Here is an 8,156-nt window from a genome sequence, read left to right on the forward strand (position 1 = left end):
CACAGCCAGAATACAGCAAATACAGAGGCGAATGCCAGCAGCAAACCACTGAACTGAGAATAGGACCCCCGTTGAAGGAATCAGAGAAAGAACTGGAAGAGCTTGAAGGGGCTCGAGACCCCATATGTACAACAATGTCAAGCAACCAGATCTTCCAGGGACTAAGCCACTACCTAAAGACTATACATGGACTGACCCTGGACTCTGACCTCATAGGTAGCAATGAATATCCTAGTAAGAGCACCAGTGGAAGGGGAAGCCCTGGGTCCTGCTAAGACTGAACCCCCAGTGAACTAGACTGTTCGGGGGAGGGCGGCAATGGGAGGAGGGTTGGGAGGGGAACACCCATAAGGAAGGGGAGGAGGGAGGGGGATGTTTGCCCGGATACCGGGAAAGGGATTAACACTCGAAATGTATATAAGAAATACTCAAGTTAATAAAAAAAAAATAAAAAATAAAAAAAAAGAAATTTCCTTGCAATTAGTTAGTACTTCTGTGTCTTCGTAGATGCCTATTAATTGGCATGAATGGTTCATCTCTTGTCTACAAACTATAAACTTTGAAATATCAAGTCCAAATTTATATGCAAATTTTACATTTCAATTAGATTTTCATTAGATTTTCTTGATATTTTGGAACTAATTAATTGGACAAATTAGACTGAAATCACAGTTATATGAAAAATGTAAGATTCTTAAATGTCTTCCCTAATGTGGTTGTACCTCATAAAGCCAGACTTTTTAAAAAGCTTTTAAAATTGATGTTACCTCAAATATTTTCTTTTACCTATCTGTATTACACTTATGTATCCTATGTATATGTTCAGTTAACATTTTCCATATTATACAAATCTGATCATCTCAGTTAAAAAGATTAAACTTTCCTTCTAAAGTTTTTAATGTCATCAGAAAACATCCCAGAACTTGGTTCTGTTGTTGGATGATACACAGAAAATTATGATCTTATAAAAAAGGTCTGAGGAAAACTTCTCTGTCCTGAAAGGGCCACAGAAGCCTTTCTAAACTTCATCAGAATGCACACTATTAGAACATGCCTTTAAAGGATCTTTTTTAAAAAATGTTTTTAAAAGCATATTGTTTTAAACAAGAGAGAATACTAATTGACTTATATGTGGTCATGAACAAAATTCACTTTTTTTCCTGGTTATTTGTGAGCGACAATTTAACCACTGAGCCATCTATCCAGCCCCCTTTCTGGTTGTTTGCATTTTTGTGAATCATTTCGGATCACAAGAAATTCCCTCATGGGTTTGCAGTCTCTACACATTCTCTAGGCTACTTATCCTAACATCTGGGTATTAGGACAGTACTTTCTTTAGCAAGTATGCAGTGTTAACTGGGACCAGAATTGCCATGATTAGAAGATGTGAGAGATAACCCTTGACTCCCCTTAGAGACTGGAGAACTCTAAGCAGGAAGCCTGCATTTTCACTGTATGATGTGTGACGTGGCTTCCATGAGCGGCAATGGCTCCCCTGATGAAAGAAAACAGAGAAGAACATTTCTCACAAAGGAATATAAATTACTTTAGTGTTTTTGATGATAAAAGAAATAACTTACACGAATGTGAATTGTTGCAACATTTGAATATTAAAAATAGACATGAGATTTCCTGGCCTCGACGACCTGAGGACTTTGCAACTGCTGCTGAGACCATGTCTAGCAATGGGACAGAAGCTCCCTCTGAAGAAGTTCAGGGTGCTGTGGAGGAACCTACCATGCAGTTGTGACAGCCAACAGTATGCACACCAAGGGCTGAATAGACTGCAGGAGAGTCTGCCCATCCTCCAGCAGCCCACTGAGACGGTTTTGGCGGATACTAAGGAACTGGTGTCATCAACAGTGTCTGGGGCTCGAGAAATGGTATCCAGCTCAGTGTCTAGTGCGAAGGACACAGTGGCCACTAGGCTCACAGGAGCAGTGGATGTGACCTGTGGGGCTGTGAAAAGCAGTGTGGACATGACCAAGTCGGCAATGACCAGCGGTGTTCAGTCAATCATGGGTTCCCGCGTGGGACAGATGGTGATTAGCGGAGTGGACAGGGTGCTGGTGAAGTCGGAGGCCTGGGCAGACAATCGCCTGCCCCTGACAGACACAGAACTAGCCCTGATTGGCACATCTCCAGAGGGCGCAGACACGGCCTCCCTGCAGCAGCAGAGACAGGAATGGAACTACTTCCCTCAGATTGGGCTCGCTCTCCGAGAGGCTCCGCAACCACGCCTATGAGCACTCCCTGGGCAAGCTGTGTAATGTCAGGCAGAGTGCACAGGACGCGCTGCAGCAGCTCACACATGTGCTTAGCCTGATGGAATCTGTGAAACAGGGCGTGGACCAGAGGCTGGGGGAGGGGCAGGAGAAGCTGTACCAGATGTGGCTCACCTGGAATCAGAAGACCCCACAGGATGCTGAAAAGGACCCATCTAAGCCAGAGCAGGTGGAGGCCCAGGCACTCAGTGTGTTCAGGGACATCGCCCAGCAGCTTCAGAGCACATGTGTGGGCCTGGGGGCCAGCATCCAAGGCCTGCCGAGCCACGTCAGGGAGCAGGCCCAGCAGGCCCGAAGCCAGGTGGATGACCTTCAGGCCACCTTCTCTGGCATCCACTCCTTCCAGGACCTCACAGCCAGTGTTCTTGCCCAAACTCGAGAGCACATAGCCAGAGCCCGAGATGCCTTTGATCACACTGTGGAGTATGTGGCCCAGTACACTCCAGCCATGTGGCTGGTGGGCCCCTTTGCTCCTGGAATCACTGAGAAAGTCCCTGAAGAGAAGTAGGGAGAAGGACCAGGGCCAACACCTATCTGACTTGACTGCTTTTCCCAACAGTCCTGTTGCACAGCAGGTCTTCCCCTACTCTGAGTCTGAATGAGACGTGTTTAACCTTTTCCCATCAGTCTTTTTAAAGCAAAAATATTTTTTCTAGAATGTTCGGGGGGGGGCAATCTAGAATGTTCTGGAAAAATTATTTTCCTGAAAAAATGAGGATGATGAATAGTGATAGCACAAGCCTGTCATCCTGGGCCAGCCCTGTGGTGTAGAAGCAGGAGGGTCAGTTCAAAGCCTGACTGCCACATAGCAAATTCAATGATAGCCTAAGCTACTTAAGACCTTGTCTTGAAGTAAATCAGGCATAGTGACATTCCACTCCAGTTTCTTTCCTGCATTCATGGCCCAGAATAGCAAGAGCTTTTCTGACAGACCCTGATACTTGGTCCAAGAATCCAGCAACTGTGACAGTATGGAGAACTGGAATGTTGCAGTCGTTTCAGATGAGAAAGTGAGAGCTGAGAATCCACTGTCCCTTAGATAATGCCTTAATAAATTTTACCTGCTTCAGAGAAAAAAAATAGACATAATTTTGCTATAGATCTGTTTTTATTTCTTTTGATTATGCATATAGAAGTGCATTTATTTTTCTTTTATTAAAAATAAAAAAATTTTAACAGTGTCTCTCGATTATGATTTTTCCTGCCTCTATTCCCTCCCACGTAGATCCAACCCCTTTAGATAAGCAAACAGAAGGCAATGATCCTGTCTTAGTCAGGGTTCCTATTTCTGCACAAAAATGACCAAGAAGCAAGTGGGGGAGGAAAGGGTTTATTCAGCTTTCATGTTGTTCATCACCAAAGGAAGTCAGGACTGGAACTCAAGCAGGTCAGGAAGCAGGAGCTGATGCAGAGGCCACAAGTGATGTTACTTGCTTCCCCTGACTTGCTTCCCCTGACTTGCTTAGCTTGCTCTCTTATAGAACCCAGGACCACCAGCCTAGGGACTGCACCACCCACAATGGGCTGGGTCCTCCCCCCTGGATCACTAGTTGAGCAAATGCTTTACAGCTGGGTCTCATGGAGGCATTTCCTCAAGGGAGGCTCCTTTCTCTGTGATAACTCCGGCTTGTGTCAAGTTGACACACAAAATAGCCAGTACAAGGTTCCAAGAAAAAGCACAAGAAACAGGTAGAGATGCAGAGGCCCACTCATTCAAACACTAGAAAATCACATTAAAACACAAAACTTGAAGCCATGGTGTGTGTGTAGGTGTAGGTGTAGGTAGGTAGGTATATCCCAAAGAGTAAATAAATAAAAATAAGCATAAACATAAAACAGATAAAATAAAAAGGAAGAAAGAGAAAGGAAAAATTACCCCTAGATGACATTATGAGGCAAGGAAGTCCAAAGATGTTGAGTTTACTTTCTGTTGGCCAACAACTGCTGGGCATGCAGTAGGTCACCCTTAAGAGTGATTTGTTTCCCCAGTGAGGTGCCCTTGGAGACAAGTTTTCATTTGCAAGTGGTTGTCACTTGGAGTGAAGCATGCATCTGCTTCTCCCTTCAGCTCTAGGACCCCATGTGTTGCAGATCCACACAGGCCCTGTGCATGCTGTCCCAGTCTCTGCAAGCTAATATGTGCATTGGTCTTGTGTTTAGAAGGCCTTGTTTCTTTGGTGTCCTTCACCCCCTCTGGCTCTAACACTCTTTCTGCCTGCTCTTCTTCAGGGTTCCCTGAGCCCTGAGAGGAGGCTTTTGATGGAGACATCCATTTAGGACTGAGTATTCCAAGGTCTCTCACTCTCTGCGTATTGTCTGATTCTCTCGATTTTTTTTTCCCATCTGTTGCAGACAGAAGCTTCTTTGACGATGGTTGAGCAAGGCACTGATCTATGATGACAGCCGACTGACACTAGGAGTCATCGTTTGGGACTACCATTTCTTTAGTAGAACAGTAGTATTTGGTTTTCCCCTAGGTCCTTGAGCGATCTAGTCTTAGCTTCTTGGTCACACAGGCAACAATGAATATAGGATTCATCTCATGGAGTAGGCTTTAGTTAAAATCCAATATTGGTTGGTTACCCTTCACAAGCTTTGTGTCAACCATTGCATTAGCCTATCTTGCAGGCAGGGTACCCCTGTAGATCAATGGGTTTTTAGCTGGGTTAGTGTTTATGTTTCTGCTTTGGTACATGCAGAGTACCTTCTGGAACTGACAACATTAGCCAGGGTTTGAGGGAGTGGGTACCAGCTTGATTTCTCCGTGTTCAATGAGTTGTGTAGGGGCTGTCTTCAGCAATAGGGCTGTGGTGTCAGTTTATGGCGAGCAGCCCTGGCAACCTAACTAACCTGGGTTAAGTAACCTATAGCCTGTGTTGTTTAGGGGTTTCCCAAAGGAGCCCTGTGGCCAACAAATCAATTTGATACAACTCATTTCTGGTTCTGGAAGCTTTATGAGGTGACAAGAGATGCCCATCTGGGGCTCTCTCTCCCCTATTATTTGGTAATTTCATTTAGATCTCCTTCCTATATGTATATATTTTGGGAAGCTTCTATTGTATTAGGTTTCCACACTGTCCTCACACAGCCCTAACTTTTAGCTGTCTGTATTTCCTTCCTCATCCCGGTCTTCCTTTCTCTTCCCTACTGGATCTTCCCCTTCCAGTCCCTTTATCTTCTTCATCCATTACTGCCTATTCTATTTTGCTTTCCTGGGGAGATCTATCTGTCCTTTACCATATATTTAAGCTCTGTGGTTGTATGGATTGAAGCTTGTTTATCATTGATTTAGCATCCATTATCCACTTAGAAGTGAACATATACCATATTTCTCTCTCTGGGTCTGGATTACCTCACTCAGGATGAGTGTTTGTTAGTTCCATCCATTTACCTGTGAATTTGATGATTTCTCTCCCTCCCTCCCTCCCTCCCTCCCTCCCTCCCTCCTTCCCTCCTTCCTTCCTTTTTTCCTTCCTCCCTCCCTTTCTTCCTCCCTCCCTCCCTCCCTCCCTCCTTCCTTCCTCCCTTCCTTCCTTCCTCCCTCCCTTCCTTCCTTCCCTCCCCTCCCTCCCTTCCTTCCCTCCCCTCCCTCCCTTCCTTCTCTCTCCCTGCCTCTTTCTCAACAGTGTCTGAATTATATTGCATTGTGTAACTGTACCACATTTTTTGATTCATCTGTTGAGGAGTATCTTACTTTGTTTCTCAGAAACATATCCGTTTTATTTTGATTTTCGAGTTTGGTAGAGTACAGGATTTAAAACCGTGTCCATGTGATTTTCTGGATTTCCATCTTCTCACCTCTAACTTTGTAAATTTGGATCCACTCTCTCTGTCTTTTAGTTACTTTGCCTAAAGTAACTCACCGATTTTTCTCAAAGAACCATGTCTTTGTTTTATTGACGCTTCATATTTTTATTTGATTTTATTTTATTGATAATGTCTCTAAATTTCAGTATTTCTTGACATCTACTCTTTCTGGATGTGATTTCTTCTCTTTGTTCTAGAGCCTTACAGTGTCCTGTTAAGTTACTAGTATGAGACCTTTCCAATTTTGTTGTTGTTTGCTGTGTACACTCAGTTCTACTACGGGAACTTAGCTACTTTCTTGATTTCTGACTTGACCCATTTTTCATTCAGTAGAGAATTGTTTGGTTTCCATGAGTTTATAGCCTTCAGTTGTTTCTGTTGTTGTTGATATCCAGCTTTAGTCTGAGGTCATCAGATAGGATGCAGGGTGTTATTTCAATTTTCTTACATCTGTTGAGACTTGCTTTGTGATTGAGTGGCTAATTTTGGAGAAAGTTTCATGGGTTACTGAGAAGAAGGCATATTCTTTTGTGTTCGGGTGGAAAGTTCTGTAAATACCTGTAGGTCCACTTGGATTATGTTTGTTAGTTATGTTTGTTTAGTTTTTGTCTGGGTGACCTGTCTTTTGGTGACGATGCTGTACTGAAGACTATTAGCCTACGAGGGCCAGTATATGATTTAAGCTATTGTAGTGTTTCTTTTAAGACTTGGGTGCCCTTATGTTTGGGGCATAGATGTTAAGAATTGCAATGTTTTCCTGTAGATTTTTCTTTTGATGAGAGTAGAATGTCCTTACTGATTTCTTTTCATTAGATTTGGTTTGACCTTTACACTGCTTTCTTCTAGGGTCCATTTGCTTGGGATATATTTTTCTTCCTTTTAGTCTGAGGTGATGTCTGTTAAGGTATGTTTCTTGGGAGTAGCAGTGGAAGGATGGATCCTGTTTTTTCTCCATTCTGTTAATCTGTGCCTTTTTATTGGGGAATTAAGAACATTGATGTTGGGGGATATCAACGATCAATGTTTATTGATTTATGTTACTTTGTTGTTGTTGTTGTTGTTATGGTGATGGTGGTAGTGATGGGTCCTCTTTTGCTTTATTTATTCCAGGTTTATTTATTCCTTGTGTTTTCCTTGGCTGTGGTTAACCTCTTCAGAGTGAAGGTTTCCTTTTAGCATCTTCTGTAGGGTTGAATTTGTAGACAGGTACTGCTTAACTTCTGTTTTTTCATAGAATGCTGTATTTTCTCTACCTATTGTAATTGGATATTTTGCTGGGTATAGTAGTCTGCACTGGCATCTCTGGTCTCTTGGAATTCGTAGAACAGGTCCTTTAGGCTTTTAGAGTTTCCATTGAGAAGTCAGATCCTTTTCTAATAGGTCTGCCATTGTATATTACTTGGTCTTTCTGCTTTGCTGCTTTTAATATTCTTTCTTTGTTCTATACATCTAGTGTTTTGATTATTATGTGCTGAGAATGCCAGTTTATTTGGCATTCTATATGCTTCTTGTACGTTGATGGGCACCTTCTTCTTTAGGTTAGGGACATTTTATTCTATGATTTTGTTGAAAATATTCCCTGGGTCTTTGAGCTGGGTTTCTACTCTTATTCCTATAAATTTTCTTTAGATTTGATTTTTTTTATAGTGTCCCAGATTTCCTGGATGATTTTGCCTGGAGCTTTTGGGATTTAGATTCTTCACTGCTTCTATTTTGACTTTCAGGATTTGAACTGTTTTCTTCATTTCCTTCCACTGTTTGTGTTTTCGTAGATTTCTCTAATGGATTTACTTGTTTCTTCCTTAAGGACTTCTAATTTGGAGCTCCCTTTCTCCCCAGAGGTTGCTGACCACCAACCAAGGGGGGAGGGGGATGAAATGAGTAAGGTGGACTGACTTCTGGAGATGGCTGGAGCAAGAGGAGTCTATTGTTCTAGGGATAGGGTATATAAGGGCTTTTTTTTTTTTCTCTTGCGTACAGGTGGAAAGGGCTAATTAGTCATGGCATTAAGCAAGAAGGAAGGGCTGATTGGCTATATTACAGCACCTGATTATCATTCAAACG

The 8,156-nt window shown here is 42.8% G+C and overlaps 1 pseudogene; it reads left to right on the forward strand.

Moving 5' to 3' along the window:
* Window positions 1-1,631: 1,631 nt before the first annotated feature.
* Window positions 1,632-3,351, forward strand: Plin3-ps1 (perilipin 3, pseudogene 1; annotated as a pseudogene).
* The last annotated feature ends 4,805 nt before the right edge of the window (window positions 3,352-8,156 follow it).

Source organism: Rattus norvegicus, chromosome 20 (assembly GCF_036323735.1).
Source record: "Rattus norvegicus strain BN/NHsdMcwi chromosome 20, GRCr8, whole genome shotgun sequence".
Taxonomy (NCBI): domain Eukaryota; kingdom Metazoa; phylum Chordata; class Mammalia; order Rodentia; family Muridae; genus Rattus; species Rattus norvegicus.